Source organism: Diceros bicornis, chromosome X, assembly GCF_020826845.1.
Source record: "Diceros bicornis minor isolate mBicDic1 chromosome X, mDicBic1.mat.cur, whole genome shotgun sequence".
Lineage (NCBI taxonomy): Eukaryota > Metazoa > Chordata > Mammalia > Perissodactyla > Rhinocerotidae > Diceros > Diceros bicornis.
In genome coordinates this window covers 115,808,273-115,836,255 of record NC_080781.1, presented here as the reverse complement: position 1 = coordinate 115,836,255, position 27,983 = coordinate 115,808,273, and the positions used below count along the sequence as shown (strand labels likewise).

General features: G+C 35.2%; 1 long non-coding RNA gene across 5 annotated transcripts in view; it reads right to left on the bottom strand.

Annotated features, from left to right (window-relative positions):
- LOC131401411 (uncharacterized) overlaps positions 1-27,983 on the bottom strand; it is a 209,347-nt gene that overhangs the window by 86,386 nt on the left and 94,978 nt on the right. For all 5 annotated transcript variants that reach the window (XR_009217670.1, XR_009217673.1, XR_009217671.1 and 2 more), the window contains 2 exons: positions 26,004-26,340; positions 25,606-25,689 (listed from right to left, as the gene is read on the bottom strand). This is a non-coding gene — a long non-coding RNA (uncharacterized LOC131401411). The remainder of the gene's footprint in view (positions 1-25,605; positions 25,690-26,003; positions 26,341-27,983) is intronic.

Below are 27,983 nucleotides of genomic sequence, written 5' to 3'. Positions count from 1 at the left end.
CATTTCTGATTATGTATTCATCATAAAATAGGTTTAAAATCTGATTTGAAAAAATAAAATAAAATAAAATAAAATAAAAAAATAAATAAAATAAAATCTGATTTGAATTAAGAACATTCAAAATAGATTTCTCTTTTTGTCATTCCTAGAAACATATTCACCATGAAAGAAATGTCTCTGGGAAATTCTCACCTCCTCACTTTAATTTAAATTGAAAATGCAATGCATAGTCGAAACTGTTACTATTTTTTCTTCCTGTGCTCAGAATTCTCCATTGAATACTGTGCTGTGAGGGTTAATTCCAGCAGGCTTAGTATTTGTCTGGGCTGTTTTATTGAATGAAGAAATATACCCGCCTGACACTGATCCTTGGTCAAGGCATGTATTTTTTTGTCACTGTGGGTCCAAGGAGTTTCAGGGAGATTTGTCTCTGCTTTTCAGCATTGTTTATTGTTAACAGTGAGATTGATGACTTGCACCTGGTCTTAGTGGGGACCCCGGGGTCTCTGCCATTGGGGTTGATTTCACAGCAATAATGCATCTTAAAAGGGAGCACAGTTGAAACTTGTGTCCAGCCTTTCCAGACCTAATGCTGTGAGACAGTCTTTGATTGTGATTCATTTATTAACTTTAATATGGTTTGTATATTGTATCATATTTCTGCAATAAGCCATATATTTGTAAGCGTTGTCATTTTGGGTCCTGTTAGCATTCTTTAGCAATGGACCCCTATCTAACTGCCACTTTCAGTGCAGATACTTATTTTCTATGGCATGATTTCAAACTCCTTGGTGGAGTTAACAAGGCCCTTCCCAATATGGCTCAATTTATCTCTCCAAACATATATGTGTTCCTCCTGCTGATCTCTCACCCAATATAATTTTATTTTCTCCTCTGAATTTCATAGAAAATGGTTTGTCCCACCATTGTAATACTATTGGATTGAATCATGACTATTTGTTAATATTTTTGTATCCACTCATTCTTAATACACTGCCTGATACACAGTTAAGTAGTCAGTAAATTTTGGATGGATGGATGCATGCATGAAAGATTGTCCTTAGGTTCAGACTTACTGCTCTTGAAATAACATTTCTCTAACAACAAATAGCACAAAGTGACAAATAAAAACAAGGCGTTTGTAGAAATATATGAAAGCATGAAATCAAATAATATTTCTATCTACCTGACCTTGCTAGTGTTCATAACTGGTTCTACTACCAGCTAATTCTATCCCATTTTTCATTTATTACCATAATTTAACTCGGTTATCACATACGGCAGTAGGCTTCATTGAGCTGCAGTGAAAGTATGGCTCTAAATGTGCCGAGGATAGTTAAATGAATTATAATGTGATATTGGCCCAGGGGCTCAGCCTAAAAAATACTGAATGGACAGTTAGCTGATCTGAAAGGAGAGTACAATGGAAATTTTAAACAATTCACTGATAATCGCCCAGGAGGGATTTGGAAAGTATGCTTTTATAGATAACATTCACAAAAAAATATTTAAAATTAATGCTTGAAAACCGTCAGCCCAATTTGTTTTAATCTTTATAAAATGCAAAGTATTGCAGTTTTTTTTAACAGTTAGGCTTTGCTTCAGGCTTTCATGTTCATGTAAAGTACTAAAGTGGAATGGAAATTTATACAGTCACTTTTGTAAGAATAATTTCAAGTCATTAACCTGGCCAAAAAATGACTACATTCAGCCAATGAATACACTCTTGAAGTTATGAATTGGTATAATCATTGACCAAGAAGCTATGCTTCATTAAAAAAAAGTCTTTTCTTTCCATCCCACAGCAATCTGATTTTTAAACTAATGGAGATATTAACAGTAAAAGAGTTTTGACCTTCTGCAAAACTACAGCAACAATGACAAAAATGTTTGCAAATAAACTACTATGTTGAGTTATTATAACAGAGGAGTTTAAAATTAAAACTGCTGTCACAGAAAGCATAATAGGCAACTGTACCAATAAAATTTAACATGTTCTATCCATAAATCAAGGACTTGCTGATAAAATGTTACTTTTTATCATCTCTTGACTTAGCTCAGGTGTGTTTATTCCATTACCATTATATTTTGAAAACTACAGTTTGGTTTTACTAAGTACAGTTTTTGTGGTATTCACAAGGTGTTCCACAGAAATATGCAGATGCCTTTTCCCTCAGAATCCCAGAAATACAGAAGTTTAATTTCATCTCTATTTTCGGTAATTTAACAATGTTATTACTCAGTACATAGGAGAATATTGTGGGGGTTTTTTGGCATGGTGCTAGTTCTCTTTCTTTCAAGTAATGAGGAATAATATATCAAACCACTGAATATTCTTTCTCTAATACATGCAGCATATATGTACTATCCAATTTTTGAATACAAATATAGTTAGCCATGGCTATTTTACTTCTGTCATGTAAACAGCCAACCTAAAAATCTGACTACTGTTTATACCAGCATACTTCACCTCTGCCGTTTAAAATTTCCTGATCTACCTCTCAGAAGCCGGATTAGCCCCCTGTGCTCCTACTGCTCCTAGTGCATAACTCTGTCAGTATCTACAACACATTGAATCCAAATGATCTCTTCATTCATCGGCCTCCCATACTGAGGAAACTTCCACAGGGAAAAAAGCATGCCTATGTGTTTTGTTGTGAAATTCCCATCACTTAGAGAAAGCCTGACAAATGGTAGCTATTTTCTAAATGCTTGAATGGAGTTGGTCATTAAGTCAATTATTCATTTGCAAAATCTTATACCTTTATTCTAAGTTCATCTTAAATACATTTGTAAGAGTTCTGCCTACAATAATCAATGTTTGATTTATAGAACTGGTAGAAAATTAAATATGAAAGAGGTGAAATAAGCTTCGTGGTACAGTTACAAATTTAGAGAATTTTTGCCCATAGTGTAAGGAAATTGATTGCTTTTATTTCAATTACACTGGACTTATTTCTCCAATTAATAGTAGATTATAGGCATTTCTTCATTATGTGATAACTTTTTGAAAGGAGGTATGAATATATATTTAAGAAAACAAATTCTCTCAGTGTCAATAGCTCTCACTATTTATCTATTCACTGTATGATTGTTCTAAAGTAAAGAATCAACACCTTTTATCACCATCTTAAATAACTGAGACACACCTTTACTTCTTTGCAATAACTGAAAAGTTTTATTTTTAAGTACTGACTACATGTGCATAAAATTCTGAATTGGTTATTACAAGTACACATTCCTCAAAGAACTGGAAGAGTCTTATGATGTGGTAGGCAGAATAATGCCTCCCTCACCTCAAATATATCCATGTCTTAACCCCTAGACCTGTGGAAACTTTATGTTACATGGCAAGTGGAACTTTGAAGACGGAATTTAAGTTAAGAACTTTAAATATAGGGAGAGTATCCCGGATTATACAGGTGGGCCCAATGTAATCACATTGGCCCTTAAAAGTGGAAAAGGGAGGCTGACGAGTCAATCAGAAAGACGTGATGGGAGGCTGGCAGAAGAGACTTAAAGTGTGAGAGGGACTCAATCCACTACTGCTGACCTTGAAGATGGAGGAAGGAAGCCAAAGGCAAGAAATACCGGTGATCTCTGGAAGCAGGAAGGGCCTTCAGCTGACAGCCAGCAAGGAAACAGGATCCTTAGTCTGACAACCAAAATGAACTGAATTTGCCAATAATATGAATAAAATTGGAAGTGGATTCTCTCTTAAAGCCTCCAGAAAGGAACATAGCCTGCTCAATGCCTTGATTTTAGCTGAGTGGGACCCATGTCAGACTACAGAACCATAGGAAAATAAATGTGTGTTATTTTAAGCTCCTCAATTTGTGGTAATTTGTTATGAGAGCAATAGAAAACTAAGACAGATGTCCTATGCTGAGGGAAGAATAATAGCTACTACTTATTGAGCACTTACTATGAATAAGGAACATTACACGTATTATCCCATATGATAGTAATAATAATATCTTCATTTGTTTAAATGGGCTAACTCTGGGCTATCTTTTAACCAGTATGCTACTCTGCTTCTCAACAGGACTACAGGAACTATACAAGGAAAGCATGCTGAGTTAACGCTAAAATTATAAAAATAGTCATTTATTGAAATTATAATCTATAATTATCTATATGCATATGCTCAAAGGATATACTATGTAGTTCTTTACTGAGATTTGTATATTTTATGGAAATAAGCTTAGAGATAATATTGCACATACCAGTTTTGGTAAAAATACAAAATGTATTTTTTTCAGGGCATAAGACACTGATGTATTGAGTACTTACTATGAGCAAGGTGCTGTATTTCGTATGTTGCATGTATCATCTCCTTTACTCCTGATAACTCTGTGATGTAGGCTTTATTATATATTTCTAGTTTGCAGATTAAGAATCTGAGCTTCAGAAAAGTTTTTTTTAAAAAATCAAACCACCCATGGCTGCAAAAAAGTCGCAGAAGAAGGTCTAGTATCCAAGAATGTGACACTCCAAAGTATACTACCTCCTTATGGATGAGTCAGAGTGAAATATCAACTAGTAAAAGTTTACCTGTTCTACAGAATGAGATAATGATGAAAATTTTGCCTGGTGTGGCTACAGCGATGACTAATGAGATAGTGCATCGTATATAATGTCCTTAACATAGTAATGATATATGGTTCTCAACCCAGAGGCATCAATGCACTAGGCCTACCGTTCCTGGCCTGGTGACCTCCTATGGCATCTTGGGCTATCTCTAGACAGGCTATGCCCCCAAAAGAAGCCCGAAAATTGTGAAGCAGGTAGATGAAGGTGGAGGGTAAGAGTGTGGCAGAGATCCAATTAATTATCAACATGCAATACCTGCTGAGCCCTACTATTGTTAACTTCCTCAGATGTTTTTATACACCTTTATACAGCTCCTCTTGGCAATATTTCTACCTACTGATTGCCATTTCTAATTTTTACCCTCTTGCTTTGAGTGGCCAATTGTTTCCATCTATTTATAACCAATAAGCTGCATCCCCTCCCTTGGCTCCTGACTGAACTCCAAATCAAATGCTAGTTCCCTTCTTTGGCCTGACCTCATTATATTACTTTATTTAAAAATAGGCAAATAGGTCATTTTAGCCTGCATAATTCAGTTGTAGGGTAACTAATAATACACTTTCCACGTAAATTATTTATTTTTAAAAAAATCTCTCTCAAGTCATTAGATGAGCTGCATATCTAACTTATTTAAAACAATGAATATTATAGTAACCATATGTGTTTTGAAAACACTCTGAAAAGCTTTACTTGAAGTTGCTAAGAATTCTCAAAATCATTAACACGTACCTAGCTTAAATGATTCTTAAAAGCGTATGCTTGGCAAAGTGGAAAGTTTTAAATGAGAAGCTTCCTTGATCATGAATACCTTTGTTAGATTTGTTTAAAGAAATGCTCTTTGAATTTCCTTGGGAAAATTTAAACAACTAATTATCTTGCTTGTAACCTTGTTTACCCCAAAGTTTAAAAAACTAAAAGCTTTTCATATCTCACACGTGGAGTTTTCTGAATTAAGCTATATACCAGCATTCTTTTTACTGCCTTAATTTATTTATTTATTTTATTTATTTATTATTTTGTGAGGAAGATCAGCCCTGAGCTAACATCCATGCTAATCCTCCACTTTTTGCTGAGGAAGACCAACTCTGAGCTAACATCTAGTGCCAATCCTCCTCCTTTTTTTTCCCCCCAAAGCTCCAGTAGATAGTTGTATGTCATAGTTGCACATCCTTCTAGTTGCTGTATGGGGGACGCTGCCTCAGCATCGCAGGAGAAGCGGTGCGTCCATGCCCGCCCGGGATCCAAACCCGGGCCGCCAGTAGCGGAGCGCACACACTTAACCGCTAAGCCATGGGGCCGGCCCTACTGCCTTAATTTAAAGATTACTTCTTGGTCTTCTGCTGGCAAAAGTGGAATTATATCAGTATGTATGTATGTCGGATTTCAACAGTATTCCTCAACTACTGAGAAGTCGGTCTACATTTGCAAGGTCTGAAGTACGTAAAAACAAAACAAAACAAACAAATGAAAAACACAATAGTTTCCTTTGTAGCCCGAATTACAAGATAGAGTTTTAGTTCTGTTTCCCAGTATAGATCAAGACATGACACCGAGCAACATCTAGATCTGAATGGTACATGTCAATTAGTGTAGAATACTTACCAGAATATTATACATATTAATATTTTATATTTCTTTTGTTATCTTATGTTCTTCATTAATATTCCAACATACATTGATTTTACTTACACTATTACTCTATTAAGGGAATATGGTAATTTGAATAGTGAGAACATTAGCTAAGTCAGCCTAATATCAAGCAACTTGGTTAGCCACCCACATTTCCTATGCACCCCTCAAGACCACTGAATTAGCTGATTACATGGATATTGTGTAAAAATAATTCAGATTTTGGTCTGTAATTAGACTTGGGGGATCAGAATTTGCCGCTCCAAAATGTGTCTCTTTGGCTTGATTATTTTTAAGAACAAAAGACTCAAGAAGAAACTTTGACCTTCCCCCTAACTGCTTAAAAGAATTTAAGATAGAAAGCCTGTCTCAGGAAGGCGCTATCACCTAGACAACTCTAGGTGTGGTAGACTGGAAGGCACCTAGCAAGGCCATGGCCCAGCAGACATTTGTTTACCAAACATTTGCTTTTCCATCTCCCTGTGAATTGTCTTCCTTCCCTTTAAAGCCCCAAACCACTATCCCCAACATCCTCCTTTGTCTGTAGCTGAAGATGGTGTTTAAGGTGGTGGCTTCAGCCATTTTGGTGAGAATTCAGTTTTCCTGGGTTTCACCCATGTATACATGTTATTAAACTTCGATTTTTTTCTGTTATTCTGCCTCATGTCAATTTAATTCTTAGACCCAGCCAGAGGACCTGGAGTGTAGAGGAATAGTTCTTCCTCCTCTACATAGATATGTTACTTATTTCGTTTCACCTAATCACTTAGGTTAATTGTCTCTAGTCATTGTAGAAGAAAGCTTGTAAGAGTGTTTCACCTGAAGATTGGGAAACCGTTTCTCACTAAGTTTGTTATATGATTTCATTTTTTTAATGATGAATTAAGATAAGTATCTGATACAATGGTTTTGAATTGTAAAATAAGAAATGCAATTGTCCTAAGCAGGCATTTCACGTAATTTATGGAAATAACTAGATATAAATAATTTTTGTTTGTTTCTGAAGAATCAATATCATTTAAGTTTTTTGTGATAATAACTATGTTCAGTAAAATTCTGATGTGATTTAATAGGTTGATTTTATATTTTATCTTGCTTTACTGAGATACAATTGACAAGTAAAAGATGTGTATATATTCAGAGTGTACAATGTGATGATTTAATGTACATATATATCTTGATATGATTACCATGATCAAGCTAATTAACACATCCATCACCTCACTTAGTGACGTTTTTGTGTGTGAGTGCTGAGAACACTGAAGACTATGTTCTTAGCAAGTTTCAAGTATAGAATATGGTATAATTAACTGTAGTCACCATACCGTACATTAGCTCTCCAGAAATAATACATCTTATAATTGAATGTTTGTACCCTTTGACCAATATGTCTCCATATCTCCCAACCCCCAGCCACTGGCAATCACTATTTTACTCTTTGCTTCTACGAGTTTGACTTTTTTAGATTCTACATATAAGTGAGATCATAAAAATATTTATCTTTCTTTGGCTTATTTCCCTTAGTATAATGTCCTCCAAGTTCATCCATATTGTCACAAATGGCAACAGTTCCTTATGCCTGAATAATATTCCATTGTATATGTATATATACCACATTTTCTTTATCCATTCATCAGTCAATGAACACTTAGGTTGTTACCATGTCTTGGCTATTGTGAGTAATGCTTCAATGAACATGCGAGTGCAGATATCTCTTTGAGATATTGATTTTATTTCCTTTGGATATATACCTACAAGAGGGATTCCAGATCATATGGTAGTTCTATTTTTAATCTTTGGAGGAACCTCCATACTGTTTTCTATAGTGGCTGTACCAATTTACATTCCCACCAACAGTACACAACCGTTCCCTTTTCTCCACATCCTTACTAACACTCATTATCTCTTGCCTCTAGCCATATCACCTCACACCTATAGCCATCCTAATAGGTGTGAGGTGATATCTCCTTGTGGTTTGGATTTGTATTTTTCTGATATTTGGTGAATAAGGTACTCATATAACTTAATAGCAAAGCAAACACACAAATAATATCTGGTTAAAAAATGGGCAAAGGACTTGAATAGACATTTCTCCAAAGTAGATGTACAAATGACCAACAGGTATATGAAAAGGTGATCAACATCACTAATAATAAATTTAATAATGTTAAGCTTAGTATGCCTGTTTATTCAGTTTTTTAAAAAGACAGTATACATAGAGAAAATTATTAAAACATGTCCTCTTTAGAATAATCTGTGTGTCCTTCAAGAAAAAAAAAATAGTTACACAAAACCCAAGGTGTATACAATTAATCAAATTACATATTTGATTCCTCTTTTATTAACTTGGTTGGCATTGTAACATGATACTATTACAAATACCTGTATAATTACATTATTAAAAATGAGTTACATATTATTGCAAAGAGTTCAACAAGCAGTTTAGTTCTGGGATAAGCAGTACCATTTAATAAGCTAAGCCAGCATTTCTTAAAGCATGCTGCCTGGATCACTATTTCATGGCATGCTGATAGGAATTACAGGGGGAAAAATAGTTATACAGGGTTATCTTCTGTTTTAAACAGATTTCATTCCTACAAGATTGCTCAAAGTTTTTGGTATGCTAATGTTAGTTGTGAATCTCTGAGAACGTAGTATACCATGGAGCATTTCTCATACATATTTGGCTATAGGACCCTTGGTTTCACAGGGCATTTTTTTAATAAGTGACCCATGAACTACTTGTTTTGAAATACTGGTTTATGAGAAGCTGAAAGAGGAAAGGGAAAAGTACAAGAGAGTACAAAAATGGACTTGTAAGTAAGCAACCAACGAGCATCCTAGGAATAACTTGGTGCCTAGTGCAGTGCTTGATATATAGAGTATGTGTTTGTAAATATTCATAAATTGAATGGAAAGGTGAATACATGACTGAATTAATCCTATAATCACTCTTCTTTTATGACAAGAGCATTACATTTAAGAAATCAAAGTCCAGTGTTATAGTGAGAAAAGCATTGGTCTTGTAGTTAGATGCCACAAGCCTAACTCTACAACTAGATGTCTCAGGCAAATTATTTAATAACTCCAATTAATCATCCTGAGCCTTAGTTTATCAGTGAATTGCAATACAGTCATGTGTCGCTGAACAACGAGGATATGTTGTTCTGAGAAGTGCATCATTAGGTGATTTTGTGGTTGTGTGAACACCATAGAAAGTACTTACACAAACCGAGATGGTATAGCCTACTACATACCTAGGCTATATGGTACTAATCTTATGGGACCGCCATTGTATATGTGGGCCTTCGTTGACCAAAATGTTATGCAGCCCACGATTGTAATGCTATCTAATTTGCAACTTCTCATAAGGATTAAATTTACTATTATACTTTAAAGTTGCTTGGTGCAGAGTAGGTATTCAACAAACAAACTTTGCTTTCCTTCCCTCCCAAGGGAATTGAACTTTAGTTCCAAATTATCATGGAGGAAAATCTTACAAGTATGGGAGCCACAGTGAATCTGATTCCAATCCCCACTAATGTACCTGGCAGCTGTGTAGCCCTGTGCAGTCCTTAATTTCTCTAAACCTTGGTTCTTTTTGCATAAAGTGAAAATAAATAGACCAAGCTTGAAGAGTTATTGTGATGATGAATATATAAAGTGCTTAGCAAGCAGCTTGCACAAAGTAGGCCCTCATAATTAACAGCCATTATTCCTAGTTTCTAAGAGGCTCTGCAGTGGAAATCCTACTTAATAAGCAACCAATCCATTGTAAAAACCTTTAAGGACTTTTATGGCTCACGATTTGTAGACAACAGGTTTTTAACTCATAGAGTCTATTCAAAGTAAAAAATAAAATAAAAAAATTATGACCACATAAGCAAAGAGGTAACAAACTATTTTGCAGACCTTGCAGGAAATTCACTGCCATTCAGAATGTAGTCAAATTAGAATCCATTGCTCTCTTTTACTAACCTAAATAACAATATTAGATCTAGAAAACATAGCAATCATAATTAGATTATCTGGGACCAGAAATGAGGACAGTTGGGTAAAAGGCAAGCAAAGAAATGTGAAGATGATTATAAAGCTATAACTCTGACTCAGATCATACTTTTTTCTCTACCTTTTCTCCTTTGCTTCCTAAACTTTTATGTTTTTAAAAATACTCAGTGTTTTCTTCTCCTTCAAAGCAAGTCCTATAAGATAAAGTCTCATCTCTTTCTACACACACATACACACACACACACAATATTTTACTATAGCATAATAGCCAAATAGATTTTATTTCGTATCTATCAGGTTAAAAAAAATCTTGGAAAGACTGACACTTTCTCAGCTATTCTATTGACTGCAAGGCAAATTCTCTCGGTTGAGTTATAAAGCACAGGAAATAGACGTTTATAATGGCAAAGATGACAGACTTTTAACTAGAATGGCACCAGCACACCACTATAATTTTACTTTTTGTCTAATTCCGACAAGAGCCTCCGTAGATCATGGTTAATGGCACACTGGGGGCTTCAACATTTCTGAGAGGGGCCACATAATTCAGTGAGCGTCTGGTGAGTATCCAGTATATGTGTCAGAGAAGGAGGAAAGGAAGGAGTTGGCATTTTCCTCAAATGCCACCAGTCAGAGAGCTGGTGGCTCTCTGACTCTCAGAGCTGTACTGAGAACAAAAGGAAAACATTGAGAACAAAACAATGGCCAGTGGCACAACACTCTGTATGGAAAATTTTTCTGGCTGCCTTGTCAGTTTAGTTGCAATGTCAATTGTGGGTTGTGATTGATTTATCTGAATTTTTTTCCTATTAATCCCTTCAACTTTTTTGGTCACGCAATTTTCCTGAATACAGAGGACAATGGGCTCCAGGGGATAAAACAAAATACGGACTGTTGATATGTAAGATGCTGGATCCATTAGCATCATTCTTCAAAGCTATCCCTACCTCACCAATTTAGTGCTGTCTCAACCTTCTTCAAGAGAGGCAAAAATAAAGCATATTATGAGGGAATTGAATAGTTGTCTATGTTTTTTTTCCCCTTGAGTGTCTCCCAAACTAGTAAATAACTTCAAGTGAGTACATAAACTTAATTGGCACTTTGTCCTCAAGAGGCATAGGCAAAGCTTTGAAGGTGAGAAGTCTGGAAGCTTGGTATCCAGAAGAAACGAAGTTTGTTGGTACAGAAAGAATTCCTTATTTCATCTTCCTTCTCTAAGAAATAATCACGGGATGGGTATCTTAGGATTCTCTAAATCCGCTAGTAAATGATTTTTGGACTTTGATTAGCGATTTATAAAGTGCAATGCATAACTTTTTCGAAATAGTGCTTCTTTTAATGAAATTCAGATCTTATTCAAAGAAGTGAAGTAGTATTTTAAATTCTTATAGGAAAGAAGGACAATGATTGGGAAAGAGTATGGGGGATTGAGACGCTGACAGTGGTCTATTTCTTAATCTGGATGGTAGTCACATGAGTGGGCTATGTGATAATTAATTGATCTGTACATGTTTGATTTAGGAACTTTTATGAATATATATTATATGTCAAAAAAAGCTAATAATCTAAGAAATTTATACTAAAAATTGTGAAGGGAAACTTTTAAAACCACAGCCAATTCATAATACAAAAAGAACTCTATTTCCTACATTTTGATAGAAAAGTTAGTTTTAATTGTTTAACTATTATAAGATGAATGAAAATCACTTCTTTCCTGATAGACTGGTGTTAATATCTCTTTAATAACTAGCTATGTTTTAATTCTATAACTTAGTCTCCTGAGTTGTGTGGATTTCTCAGATAAACTGTGAATGAATGCCAGGTTCTTGCATTGCCATTCCCTACAATAGCTAGAGAGAGTAGGATATATCATTTAGGTTGGCATTTCTCAACCTCTATATCATGACATAGTTGTGTGTTACAAGTAATTTGTTACTGAGCAGTTAAAATACAAAGTTTATGAACGTTTTACCTTATATAGTTTATTTAATCTTACAGTTATGCTATCCTTTTTAGTGAATATTCCCTTACCCTTTCATGAGTGGAAAAGAATGAGATGGGACACACTGACTGACAGACTGTTTTATGTATTTCACTACCCATAACTGAAATCGGAATCTGCCTATGGAAATGTGATGAGTATGCAACCGTTATCCATCTTGTGAGACACAGTGAAAAAAAAAAAAAAAACAGATTTGACAACTACTGCTTTAAATCACAACCAGAGAATGTAATTGGGGCCTGGCCTTGGGAAATAGAACTGAGAGCTATCTTGGAGCGTTGGCGCCAATCTATGGTTTCCTAGTTTATGTTATCATTAAAGCCAAGTCCCACGTCTTGATAGAAAACCCAGCTATGTTCTTATATCATTAGTGAAGCCATAGAGATCCATTCCATAGCGATCTCTCACCCAAACTCTTTGAGATATCTGAAGAGAAAGAATCAAGGTCAGGAGAGTACGAGAATAGATTACTACACTCTAAATAAGCTTATGTGCATGCCCGATTAATATAGACAAATTCTGTTAATGCTTGAAAGAGGAAATAACAGAACAGTCACTATTATGTTTATATTTCTATCATGAAAGATATAATGCAAGTTTAGCTTGCATCTGGAATTGATTGTGTCTGGAGGCCTGCTCTGAAATCTCATCCATGCAAAAATCAGACATACCCACAGGCATTCAAATGTAGTTTGACTTTCCACAGGCCTCACTAGTTTCTGAGAATAGATGAGGTCACATATTAAGTAAGCATTCAAATTTCACTGGCTCTTGTCCCCACCTGCTTACAAGATCTCAGCCTTCTGTAGAGTCCCTTAAGTATTTCTGAGAATCCTTGGGAAACGTCTCACATGTAGTTACAGAAAAAAACTTGATCCTGCTGGACGAACAGACTCAAAAGTCTTTGCTAGCTTCACTATCATTCACTGGGCAAAATAGACTCCTGCTAGTTCTCACTGCTGCTCCAGTATCTTGCTAACCCTGCCATTGTTCTGTCTGGAGGCAGTTCCCTGCTAGAATCATTATCAATTCACCGGCATTCTCAGTATGCCCAAGTTGACTACTATTTTGTATTGAAATGTGGGAGAAAGCTTCCCTCAGTCCGATATATCATCTTTTGTTAGAAGTAGGCTGTAAGTTCTATGAAGGCAGGAACTATATCTCTTTTTTTTTTTACAGATATTTTAGCAGACAGCAATTTCAAGTTTTAATTATAATCATTGCAGACTCTGACACAATCCAAACTAGACTCAAAGCATTATGAGGGAAGTAACTATATCTGTTTTATTCACCATAATGTTCATCAAAGATTTGCTTAAAAACGAATGAGAGCTAGGACGTGGGACAAAGAAAATCAAGACTGCACTTGGAATTGCCCTTCTCTACAGTGACCATGGCTTTATTACAATGACAATTTCATGCTGGGCTCTTTCTTGCCTTAGAGTAAGTTCTCTCCCAGAAAGCTTCTCAGTTGTCATGCCAACAGATTCTGTCAAGTCTGCCTCATTTTTTCACCACATATTTCTAATTCCTACATAGACTCAAGCTGTGATGTGTCTTTATACCTACATAATTTTAAAATAATGCCAAAATATCACAGTTACAGGAAACAGATTCTTACTTTTAAAAGGTTTTTTTTTTTTTTTTTTTTTTTGGTGAGGAGGATTGATGCTGAACTAACATCTATTGCCAGTCTTCCTCTTTTTGCTTGAGGAAGATTGTCCCTGAGCTAACATCTGTGCCAAAATTCCTCTATTTTGTGTGTGGGACATTGCCACAGCATGGCTTGATGAACAGTATGTAGGTCCACGCCCGGGGTCCAAACCCATGAACCCCTGGCCCTCAAAGCAGAGCACGCGAATTTAACCATTATGCCGCTGGGCCAGCCCCAAGATTCTTACTTTTGTATCACTTCACATATAGTGTAAGAACATTACCATAGTATGCTTCTATGTCTCTCCTCCTGGCCTTTAAGTCACTGTTTTTAGTCATTTGATTATGGTGAATCCTTGGCATTTAAAAAATATTTATTCTTTTGTAGTTCACTGAACAAAACCTGTTAAATTTGTGTCTTTAACTAAATCTGGGAATTTTTCAGACATTATTTTTTCAAATATTTTTCTGTACCAATGTTTTTCTCCCTCCTTCAGGCACTTCAGGGACATAGATGTTAGAGTACTTGATATTGTTGAGGATCTATTCATTTGTTTCATTCTTTTTATTTCTGTTCTTCAAATTGGATAATTTCTCTTGATCTATATTCTATTTACTGACTCTTTTCTCTATCAACTCCATTCTGATAATGAGCTCATCCAGCTAGTATTTTTATTTAAGGTATTGTATCATCATTCAGTTTTAAAATTTCCAGTTGGTTCTTTTTTACAATTTCTATTTTCTGCTAAGAACTTCTATCTTGACATCAATTTCAAAGGTGTTTACCTCAAAGAGAATGATTCCAATAGCTGCTTTAAAGTTTTTGTCCAGTAATTGCAACATATTGGGATTGGCATCTGTTCATTGTTTCATTTTGTTTTGTTTTTCCTTAAGAATTGGTCAGATTTCCCTTTTTTGTTTATCTAGTGTTTTTTAAAATTTTATCATGGGCATTTTTAATTTTATGTTGTTGGACCCTGGGTCTTTTTAAATTCCTCTGGAGAAATTTTATTTGCTTTCGTTTTAGCAAGCAATCAACTGAGTTAAGTTTACACCACAGGTTCTGTCTCTCTTTCTGCAGGTGGTGATACTAATGCCCTTTGCTATGCTCTTTGGGTCTACCTCTCATATAAGCCACTGGTAGGGTTAATCTAGGACTTGGGTGGTGGTTTATATTATACATCCAATGTCAAAGCCTTTATTATGCTTCTTTGGGTGTGTTCCACCCATCTACAGCTTGAGGCCGAGCCTGGGATTTGTGTCAGTTTATACAAAGAAGTAGGGGATCCACTTCTCCAGCTTCGTGAACTCCCCACACTGAGAGTCCCACAGGTCCTTTAATTCTATTTCTCTGGCAAAAAAAAATGGAGTTCTCTCAGAGTTTTAGCCACCTACACAAGTTTACAGTTCAGTGTGAGTGGGCCTGCTCTCAGGGAGAAGCAGCAAGACAATAGAGGAAAAAGAAATCACGGGATGCCCTCCATACTCTTTGCAGAATGGAGGCTCCTTTCCCTGGTCCCTTTATCTAGAGAGATGGGTTTCCTTTTGGAGTTTTAGCTAGCTCTGCCTCTGTTGCAACAGTGCGGTTCAGCAGCTAATGCTGGCCTCAGGATGAGTAGGAGAGAAAAAAGAAAAAAATGGGACTTTTCTCCCTACTCTGTGGCTTGATGGAGTCCCTTTTCCTGGTATCGTGGTCAGAAGGAGAGATTCTCAAAGTTTTGGCCACCTGTACCCACTGCACAATTCCTCAATATGGCTTTGTCTCCTGATCAAAGCCTGGAGTTAAAGGAAAAAAGAAACCAAATAGGAGACTTATCATCACTGGTTTTTCTTCAGATTTTGACTTCCCTCCCCAATCTGCTTGCTATTATTTACATTTCAGAGTCCTCATATCACGGCTTTTCATATTTTGTCCATAGTTCTTAGCCGTAAACAGCTGGAGACTTAGGCTTTAGCAGGCTTATTTCACCCCAGCCAGCACTAGAAGTCTTCCCACTATCTTTTGAAAAAGAAGTGATCATATAACATTTGTTTAAGAGCTAACGTTTATCAGGTACTGTTGCATGCAACCTAGGTGCTACTATTCCAGTTTTACAAGCTTGGAGACAGTAGAATCTTCAAGATCTTACAGTTTGACAGGAAAGCAACTAGGGTTTGAACACAGGTCTTCTGAACTCAAATGGTTTTCCCATTTGCTCTTGGAGGGAAAAAAAATACCTCATAATCGTCAGAAGAATAAAATACATCAAAGTCACGGTTTTTATAATTTGTCGAGTACTGAAAATGTTGATTTTATGAATTGCAGGTGACAAATCACAGTACTCAGTGTCTGGGTAAACTTCAAAAATTCAAAAATATTCTAATACATAAGATGCCACTAAATTTTGAGTTTCTTATTTAATAATCTTGCTAACTATCTTTCTGTCTTCACTCAAATTACGGTTGAGAGAAATCTGCTTCGATTTTTCCCTCCCTATAAAATTAAGTTTACTTCTCAACCTTATCCTCTCCCTCTCCTCCATTCCAGCCTCCTCCTCCCTTCCCACCTCCCCCTTCTTCTACTGACCTAAATTCAGCCCACAGGGAAATATAAGAATCCTTAAGTTTTTTCCAACTTTTAGAGTACATTTTCTTGGCAGAAAACTACAATTCTTGTTTATACGGAAAATCATTTAGCCAAATGAATATTCCTGACCCATTCTATAAAAACAGGATTCTTTTTTGCTTATATTTTTTGAAGGACTAATTTCTGCATGTTAAAATTGAAGAATAGGCTCTGATAGTGTCTCATAATTATAAATTTAAATTTACGCAATTGCGATCTTAGTAAGTTGACTTATTTTTTTAAATGAAGTATGAGACATTTTTTAAATGAAGCATAAGAGACTTATAGAAAAGTACACAAAATATCGTACAGTTCAATGAATTATCACATAAGTGAACTACTTATGTGATAATTAAGTGTAGTTACTACTACATAAGTGTATATGTATAACTACATAAGTGTAGTTACTACTACACGTGTAACTACTACTCAGTTTAAGAAATAGAATATTGCCAGAACACTGAGTGACTTGACTTTTAATTTTTCTTTCAAGACTGTTCTAGTGTTTCAGCAGTCATATAGTAGCAGAACATCATTTAAATTAAGTGCAATGAGTTTGCACACGTTAAAAAAATTTTAAGTGTCTTTATAGAAGGAGATGGAGTATCTATATGCGATTGTCCTTCATAGCTTTTATAGTCCAAGTAAATGCATGGGTAACTTGCTTTACCCATAAATGTCTTCCTAAATATTGTGTGTAAGTGAATTTTACCGAATATAAAGCATTTAAATGCAATAAGCAAGGAAATGGGATTATTTTAAAGCTGTTGTTAATCTTTTGTAACAGGGCAATTCTCTTTACAAGGTAAATAACCACCCCTAATTTATCTGTTTTAAAACTGGATTTGTGTACTTAGTTTCCTTAAAGTGAGGTACATATATTTCTATTAAGGGGAGTCTAACAAACCTTTGGTAGCTTTGATGGAACTGGATGTTTTATATTATTAAAACCTGAGCTTATAGGGTCTAATAGGATATAGAGCAGATATACTGGATTTATTAAAAAAAATTCTTGTCTATGCCACTCAAGAAGTGATTGTAGGCATCCTCACTTTAAGCCATCTAAACAAAGTGTCGAATTTAGATCCTGTAGCACCTTTATTTTTTCTCAGTTTGTCTTTATATATCTCAGTTAAGATTTAAACATGTAGTGTAACTTTGAATAGAAGTATTTTTGAGCATTTCGTTTTAATTAGTCCAAGTCCAAGAGCGTCCCGAAGTTTGCCTCATGCTTATGATTTGTACTGAGAATGTAACCAATCACTGTATGAGAAATGTATTTAATTGTCTCATGCTTTAGTAGGCTCACATATAAATCTAGATAAAATTTCATCTCTGAGAATCAGCTGTGGCACCCTGTATGCCGCATAAGCATTATTTTAAAAACCTAAAATTCTTGCCTGGTCTGAAAACTCCAGATTTGAAATACCTAGCAAAGTACTCTGTTATGAAAAAAAATCTTAATTTCTCTCTCTAAAGTTACATACTGCTTCACATAATGTTCTTTTTTTTAATTTAATGAAGTGAAGATTTTTTTTCCCCTCAAAGGATTTTTAATTAGGCATTTATCTAAGACAAGATAAGCATAATTTTACACATCCATTAGCTAATATGCATTTAGAAATCTGTGATTAACAGCTTGAGATTGTGCCAGTTCTCTGTGTACCAATTATTCACAAATAAATGTGCAATAGCCTTCTTTAATTTTGATAACTTTTCCTTGAAGTTAAATTGTTCCCACCTACTAAAAGTAAAAATAGATGACTCTCTTTTCATTGAAGATGGCAATCACCCCCTATTCTTTTTTCTTTTAAAAGTCCTAGTCTAGATTATACAATGCAGATTTGGTTAGTGTTAGGCTAATATCAGTATGTTTCATGTGGTTAAGATGATCTTAACAGAATTGTAAAGCCTGTTCCCAAATAAAATAAAAGATGTTTTATTATCTTAAAAATGCACATTTTCACCATGGATACTAAAATTTGTGAAATACAATTTATAGTATGCATATAACAAAATTATGTGAACATGAATTTTTGAACTGTCTCTGCTCATTTATGAAAATAGGTGTTTTCTCTCATACAAGTATTTCAGTTATCATTTTTCATCTTTACCCTGATAATAAAATCAAATTATGCATTTTTTTTCATGATTTTAAAATAATTTATTTTGGGATCTTTATATCTTTTGCATTAATTGATTCATGTTTTCCTTGACATCTGAATGTACTAGCCTGTGGCATGGTAACTTATATCAAATATATTAGAGTGCCAGATTTTGGAAGCAATAATACCTTGCATAAATATACTACTTTAAAATTGTCAAAGTGTTTTCATATCCACTATTTATTTGATGTTCATAACAACACTGGACTAGTTGTGACACATTACTTCCCACGTTTCAAAGATGAGAAAACAAAAGTCTAAGATTACTTGATAAGTTAATGACAGAGTTTAGGACTTCTCATCCTTATGGTCTACCATGGAAATGTTGGAGTTCGTCCAGTGACGTGGGGGAGGCAATGGAGACTAACTTTTCTTAGATTGTTACCCGCCCTCGCATTGCCTTTTTTTCAATGTATCTAATCTTTTAGTTTAGGACTACACTTTGTTTTATATTCTGCCTAATTACTGTTCAGTAAAGTTGAAGTCCTAAACTACAAACATAAAATACACATACACATAATTATTAGTGACGTTTCAGTTATTTTAAAACAGGGATTGGAGTTTATAAATAATCTCTTAGATGAGTAATTTAATTCCCCAATCATCACTTTCCAAATAAATATTATTTTGTCAAACATGAATAACCAGCATAAACAATTACTCAGCAAAGATGTTAAGAACAAAATTAGCTTACTAAAATAAGCTCTAAATGATCAAGAATGCCAGGTCAAATTTTAGTGATCCTTTTCAAATTTATTTTTTAAACTGCTAATTTAACAAGCTCCTGGGCTTCTGTATTTAAAATTCATCTGTCCATGGAAATTTTCATTTTGTCCCTATGAATGCCTTTTTTGAGAGAGAGTGGGGGGATCCAAGTCTTTGATTACATAAAATAAGAACTTATAATATGTTGGAAACTGTGTAGTATCTTAGTGGCCTTGGGGCAAGAACATTGCAAAAACGTGATTAGAATAAAGGGCAACTCAAATAATGGGCTCTTCTACTAACAGAATTCCTTCAGGTCTTTATCCTTGCATGCTCTTGTTCTTATTATCTATTCCACACTCTTGCATCTTCCTTTATTTCTATATTCATTCATCCTGGCTTGGATCATTTAAGCTTATCTGGAACTCACACTATACACTGACTGTGCCAACATTCACTTGTTATGACTGAATTTACCATTAACACCTGACAGTAAACTCCATATTTTCCATTTATGCCTGCTATCCACCAACTTATTCTTCCTGGTGTCTCAAGTTTAATTCCCTACCATTCTCCTAGGACCTCAAAGTTGACTGAAGAGGTGCTTGCCCCTTTTTTCTGCCCACAATCTCTAAGAGATCTCTGACCTATTTATAACCTAAAATACTGGATAAATTTAACCTTGCCTGCATTCTTTTGTGGAAGGTGCTAAACCATGATTTTTTTTTTTTTTGTGAGGAAGATCAGCCCTGAGCTAAGGTCCATGCCAATCCTCCTCTTTTTTCTGAGGAAGACCAGCCCTGAGCTAACATCTATTGCCAATCCTCCTCCTTTTTTTTTTTCCTTTTTTCTCCCTAAAGCCCCAGTAGATAGTTGTATGTTATAGTTGCACATCCTTCTAGTTGCTGTATGTAGGACGCCGTCTCAGCATGGCCGGACAAGTGGTGCGTTGGTTGGTGAGCACCCGGGATCCAAACCCAGGCCGCTAGTAGCGGAGCACGTGTGCACTTAACCGCTAAGCCACGGGGCCAGCCCCAAAACCATGATTTTTTAACTTGAGTGTGGTTCATTTTGATTACAGTAAGTTGCTGATGAGGTCCAGGTGGCAGGTGGGATCCTGATGTAGTCCTATTAATTTCTCTCTAGGAAAAAATATTTATCTTTGTTTATGTACTATTGATACCAGTTATCTATCTTTTCATTAGAAAGAAAAATAGAATAAAATAGACTCAATAAGATCTATCTCAATTTATAGAATTCGAGGTGTCCTCTTCATGTTGTTGAGCAAGAAACTTAAAGCTTTCAGCTGAGCTTCTAATGCAAAATAAATCAGATATTAGCTACTGTTCAAACCAAACACTTATGTAAGGAAATAAGAGGGGTAAGCTTACTAGCCCAAGACCTGTAAAATAAATATGAAAAAGATGAAGCCTAGAATTCACACCAAGAATTTACTGCCACAAAACAGAGGCAGAATACTTTGGAAGATACCAACGAGTAAACGCACAACTTGAAATATCATGACTAGGGACATGGAACACTTACAGAGAGAAAAGAACACAGGGCCTTTAAATATTGTCATATATTGTAAGTTGGTAATCTCTTCAGAAAGACATTTGGCAAGAGCCACAAAATGTTAAAATGCTTTGATCCAATAATCCCATTTCCAGAAATTTACCACAAGGAAATAATGCACAAAGATGCTCATTGCATTATTATTTATATTTATGAAAAAATAATCAACAAAATTTTTCAATATTATAAGAATGGTTAAGTAAGTGATAATACACACATGTTATATAATCACTAAAATAATATTATGACCCTCTAATAACAGAGGAAAACGTTAAATGAAAAATATGAATAATATTATGCACACTATGTTTGCTATCAGGCAAATACATATGATTATGAAAACTGGATCAGAATGTCCCCAAACCATAATTATTTCATTAGGATTCTGGACTTGCAGCAACAAATATTTTCTCCTTTCTTGCTGAACTTTCTATAGTATTATTTGTATATTTTTAACGTAAGTTTTAAAAGCTGCCTGTACTATTGGTGCCTTCAGATGATATTTACCCAGATATAACTGCACTGCAAGCTGAACTCATTTGCTGCACTGCTTCTGTAGTTCTTCAGCAATGTCATAGAAGAGAAAATACTGGAACCACTGAATTGTCATAAAAAATGCCTTGGTATTATATAAGAATTATGATATAGTCTATATGTAATCTTCTTTTCTTGCCAGAATCCTTCCAAGAACATCTATTATGCCCATTGACTCTGTTTCTGCTTGACTATGGTATGGAAACCCCTCACATTAAAAGTCACAACCTTTCTTTAAGTTATCCAATAAGGTAGTTGAACTTCTCTCTCTGAGTTGTTTATGGGGCCTTCATCATCCAGCTCCATGAAAAATTTCACTCTGTATAGAATGCTGTTAGGTATTTTACGTTCATTATCATTTAACCCTCATAACAACCTATGAAGAATATATTTTTGTTATTAATAGAAAGAAGCTAAAGCTCCAGTAAATAAAATAACTTATTTAAAATTACACAGTCTGATAGAACTGTGCTTTAAAACCCAGAATAGCCTGAGTTCCTAATCAGTGTTCTTTCTAATGTACCATGCTGGCTTTATCTTCATAATTATCCTTTAAACCCTCTCCTCATTTTCATTCATTTACTGAGCATCTACTATGTGATAGACACTGTGGTAAACTCAGAGGATACATGGATAAGTAAAACAGTCCCAGTCAAGGAGGTGGTCTATTCTGTCCTTTGCCATTCATTCAGTCTTTCATTCATTTACAAATTATGTAATGAGCATCTACTACTATGTGACAGGTACTTTTTATAGGAAAGACAAAATGTAACATAACCTAGAATATTGCTTAATTATAAGAGAAGAGAAAACAGTAAAAAGCAGGCAGTCACAATAAAGACATAAACATGTGGATAAGGCTGTTGTAATGTCAGACAAGTTCCTTGAAATAAATTAGAAATGCCTGAAAACAATAAAACATGTCATTGCAGAGGAACATTCTTAAAAGAAAATATGAGATGAGATTCCCTTCACATTGATGATAATCCCAAGTAGGAAAGCCTAAGGGCAGAAAGCCCCACAGCTCATATCACCGACCTTGGACTTCATAAATGTTTATTACGGCAAAACACAGCCAACCAATCAATACTCACGTAGTGACTTTAACGCCATCTCTTGTTTTCTTTTCCTTATGCTCCTTTCCCCACTTTCTTCAAACATTTGTCTTAGCCTTTAAATCTTACTTTCAGCAAAATAATTAGAGTATTATACATTACAAAAACAAAAGTCTAACTTCCCAACATATATAATCCTCTTACTGTATTTCATTATCACTAGAAAAAATTTATATACTTTTTCATCTCCAGAAAAAAGACACAAACAACAATTTTTCATAAGAGTGGTTAAGTTGTGATTTTTGTGTTTCTCATCTGCTTAAAAGTAAAAAAGAAAAATAGACTGAACAGTATGACTTAAAATCTTTCATTTGCACACAGCTGGCTATAGGTGGAAAATCTCCTCAGTAGCAGCAGGCCATAACGTTTTTTTATTATCATATAGGAAACATAACATTTTTAAATTTCTTCAGAAATAGTCCAAGAACAAATGCATTGTCAAGGTGCTGAATAAGAGAAGCCATATACTAATCTGTCTTCCCTGTATGCGAATGTCCAATAAATGAGTCTGTCTGTCTTTCTCTTGCTCACTCTCGCTCTTGCTCTCTTTCTCTCCAATATTATGGCTAATTTCGCAAGGATCAAAATGAACTGTCAGAAGTAATAACGAGATTACATATTTGGGTGACGTGATGAACTGTAGAATTGAGGATTATTCCAACTCTTTAGATAATGTCGGACCATTTTGTTATGATGTTTACTTCTCAAAATTTAATTGTTACCAGATCTGCTAACGTAAGACTCCAGTCAGGATTGGATTATTCTGCTTACTTTCTCTAGCTTGCTGTTTTAAAATTAGTCGTAACTTCTTATGTTGTTTATGTGTACCCACCTCATATTACACTGAAGCGGTGTCTAGACTGGTCTGACATAGGAGTTTAGCACTGAGAGACAGATTGGTGCATTGGAAAGAGCTTCAGATTTTGAGACAAACAGTTTGGTTTCAAATCCTGCTGCCACCGTCACCAGCAGTGTTCTTTTAGGCAATTGTGCCAGAGATGGATAGTGTAACTGTCTCCCAAAGTTGGACACAATGGCTGTTGTTATTTCTTGTTTCCTCATTTGAGGGGGAAATATGAGAATGTCTTTAATTTTATGAAGGACAGTTGCATCATGTTAGTACTGGAAACACAGAGTTGTTTTTGTTGTCTAGAAGTTCAAATATGTGTAGAAGGGTGTTTAGGGATGTTGAGTAGCTAAAAAGGTGGGCTATGCCAGCTATTAATCTATTATCTCTCAGATTCAAAACACCCTTCTCTACTCTTTGTGATGCTGGTGCCAGGACTCTGCAAACCACATTTCTGCTTTGCCAGCTGGCTATGTGTTTGGCTCTGCCAACATGGAATATGATTGGGAGATAGCAAGGCTGGAGGAGAAAGAAGAGACATGCTCCGTCCTGCTCAATCTATATTGGTTTCATGTTGATTTCCTGTTCCTCTGAGTGTCACACCTCTCCCCAGCAAGCTTCTACATCCTGGAAGCAGCAGGTCTTTCCCTTAGTAGTACTTGAATCCAATATGCCATTATTCCTTTCTTTTCTCTTTTTTTTTTGGTGAGGAAGATTGGCCTTGTGCTAACATCTGTTGCCAATCTTCCTCCATTTTGTATGTGGGACATCGCCACAGCTTGGCTTGATGAGCGGTGTGTAGGTCTGTGCCTGGGATCTGAATCCACAAACCCCAGGCCTCCAAAGTGGAGCACGTGAACTCATAACCACTACACCACCAGGTCGGCCCCAGTCTGCCATTTTTCTAATACTTACAGAACCAGTCTCATCCCACGTGCTCTCCCTTCCCCCAGCATCACCCGTGACTCCCCCCTTCAGAGGTCTGAGAATCAGTGCCATGGAGTCCTTACTCTAAGTTTCTTATTTTAATAATCCCAAACTCTTCTGTTTGTCCAGCCCTAGGAGTGGTAGCTGCTTCCTATAGTTGCTAACTCCATGATAATTTAGTGTTCTCTTTTAACTTTTTCAGTTATCAAGTTAACAATCTTTATGCCTAGTTAACTTTTCTTGGAATTAAATTATCTGTTCTCAAATAGCTAGTGTGGTTTTTGTTCCCTGACTGGGCCCTAACTGTTACAGCAAGCTGCTATATTTCCCTAAAATTCGTTTTTCTTATCTAAACATGGGGATAATAATGCAGGAAGTCCTCATTATCCAAGAATAATTGGCACCAGAAAAGTTCACTTAAGTGAATGTACTTTAAAAGATAACCAAAAATATATTGCAAATTGTGAATAAAAGGTTTTATTGGGACAAAAGCTTGAAAAATAATCAAAATTATATAAAACATTTATCTGACATTTAACAAAATTTTATTTATAATTAGAACTATGCACTATGTCTCAGAACAAAGATTGATTTGATGTTGATTTTGACTTTTCTTGAATGTGTATGTAATTTTTCTGAAAAGTTGTGTAATAACATAATATTATACCCTGAACTTAATTTTTTACTTTGTTTGTATACTCATTAATAGGGTCATTTCTGGAAAAATATTCAAGGGCTTCATCAGTTTTCCAAAAGCCTCTGTCTTCATCATTCTGGTCTATGTTCTTCTATTCAACTATTAGCTGGTCTATCTCTGCAGGAGTCCTATTTGTCATTGATTTCACAAGTAATTTCCAGTATCATTTTCATTCATTTCATGAAATTTTGCATTTTTTATAAAATTTACAATTTTACGTTACAATGAATTTTAATATGTTTGCATTAAAATATTGGATTATGACTAGAATATAATGGAAAGAGACAGATGCTAGTATTTATCATGGAGGGATAATTAAGTGGCTATTAATTTTATATAGTTTATTAGTGAATATTTTTGTATTTTGGTAACGTTTGTTTCTCAAAAAACCTTATATATGCCGGTCAAGGATGAAAACTAACCAGAAAAGTCCAGATGGCCAAGGAAAAGCAGATTCAATCTCACAAGAGCAAATACAGGCTAGAAGCACCAGCCAGCAAAGCCACATGCTCCCTCCCCCCTACCTAAAACCCCAGATAAAAACTCCTACCTTTTTCCATTTGAGGAGGTAGATTTGAGTTTTTTACTCCCATCTCCTTGTCTGGCTGCCTTTGATAATAAACTTCTTTCCTTGCTACAAAAAAAAAAAGAAAAGAAAACTTATAACTACCAGGAGTAACATGATGAATGCCTGACTAGCAAGGACCACCTATATATATTTGGTGGGATTGTTGTATCAAAAAAGATCATGTATAAAAAGTGTTTATCACTGCACCTGACCCACAGTTGGTTATAATAGTTACCATTAAATTTTAACAATTTAGTATAATAAATGTATAATTTACCATATTCTTTTAATCTTTACACCTTAGTATACATGACTTGATCTGATTCTTTAGTGAGAACAGGTTTAGATGAGAAGACAGAATAGACCACGGGTATACCAACCTCAATCAAGGAATAGAAAGTACTCTTTCTGTGGCCGGCCCCATGGCCGAGTGGTTAAAGTTCCATGCACTCCGCTTCGATGACCCAGGTTTGCGGGTTTGGATTCCGATAGCAGACCTACTCCACTCATCAGCCATGCTGTGGAGGCATCCCACATACAAAATAGAGGAAGATGGGCACAGATGCTGGCTCAGGGCTAATCTTCCTCAAGCAAAAAAAAAAAAAGAGGAAGATTGGCAACAGATATTAGCTCAGGGTGAATCTTTCTCACCAAAAAAAAAAAAAAAAAAAAGAAAGTACAGTTTCTATTGGAGATATGATATGGTTGCTTTTTCACCTCTAAAACAAAATGAGACCTTTATTGAAAAGCTGGTTTTAGAGAGAAACAGCATCAGTATATTTAGCTGTAAAGATGCATCAGTTTTTGGAAACCGAAACTCCTATAAGGGCACTTAAGATTACATTTTCAATTCATGGATAAAGGTAAAGAGAAGAAGCAAGGTAATAAAATGGAGTTAGAAACATATTGCCCAACTTTCTATCTAAGAGAAACTAAAATAAACCATAATATTTTGACTTTCTTTTAAATGGAAAGAGCTCTGCTTGAACTTTTGACATAAAAACACTTACTATACTTACTGCAATTCTAGGAGTTTGCTCATGGTCTGCTGCTACCTAACAAGAGGTTGAAACAAATTGAAACATGAATCTACAGCTCTCAGGAGATGAGTATATATGCCAGGTGTGTTGACTTGAATTTGTATTTATTTCCTGTCAATAAAAATACATTAGAACATGTAAATGATTTCTTATATCTACAATTTTTCTTTACTTTTTTTTAACACATTGGATTTCTGTAACTGCTTCAGCTTGATATTTAAAGAAAGAATTTTGATATGTTAAAATATTGTGTGTTACTAATACAGTTTGTAATCATTGTGATTTGGTTTGCTTCCATTTTATAATAGAAAATGTGTAGACAAGGTTTAATAAGCGACACATATCAAGAATATACTCCTAACAATATCAAACTTTGAGAATATAGAATATTGAACATTTATTATCTTCTAAATGTATGTATTATTCTTAATTTTAAATGGTTAGTTATCAAGATCAGACTTAACAACTAAGACTGCATCTATATGATTAAAGTACCACATGATAAATAAATTTGGTCAAATATGTGGTATGTACTTCAAGAAAATAAAATAATACACCATAGACTGAACTACATGTAATATTATAAAAATATCAACACAATACCAAAGACATTCCACAAAACTCTGCATAATGACAGTCAAGAATAACTGGAAAATATAATGAATTTAGTTGTTTCTTAAAAATCAGTTTCCCCTCTAAACGTAAGTATTTTTTTTATGAAATTATCTTTCTCTCTGTTCTCAGGCTTAAATCTCCATTCTTGATTCTTTTCTTTCTGAAAAGACCTAAAGACAATCTGGTTATGAAATTCATTACCCTGCTTATCACAAATGTTGATTTACCCTTCTCTCCTTCACATCCTGTCAATCACAGAAGTCCAGTGTGTTTTTTTTCTTTTGTAATATCCTTCTCCTTCATTCCCTCAGTCACAACCCTTGTTCAGACCCTCATCACTGCTTCCCTGGATGGTTGTCATGATCTCTTAACTATGTTTCCGTGCCTTCAGACTTTCCCCATTTGCTGACCAGTAAATCTTCATAAAACACTATTTTGTACGCGTTACTCTCTGTTCAAATCCTTCAATGGCCCCTAATTGCCTAACAAATAAACCTGTAATTCCTCAGTTTCACCTTTAAAGCCTCCTGCAATCTGGTCACAATCTTCCTTATAGTGCTCTGCTTTGCAGGAATGCTCTTGTCTGCTCTCTCTGCTTATTAACTTCTATCCTATCTTCGAACCCCTACTGAAACCACCAAGACCCTGTGAAGACTTACCTGTTTGCACCACCCCACAGTGTTCTCTCCAGTTACCTCTTAGCAA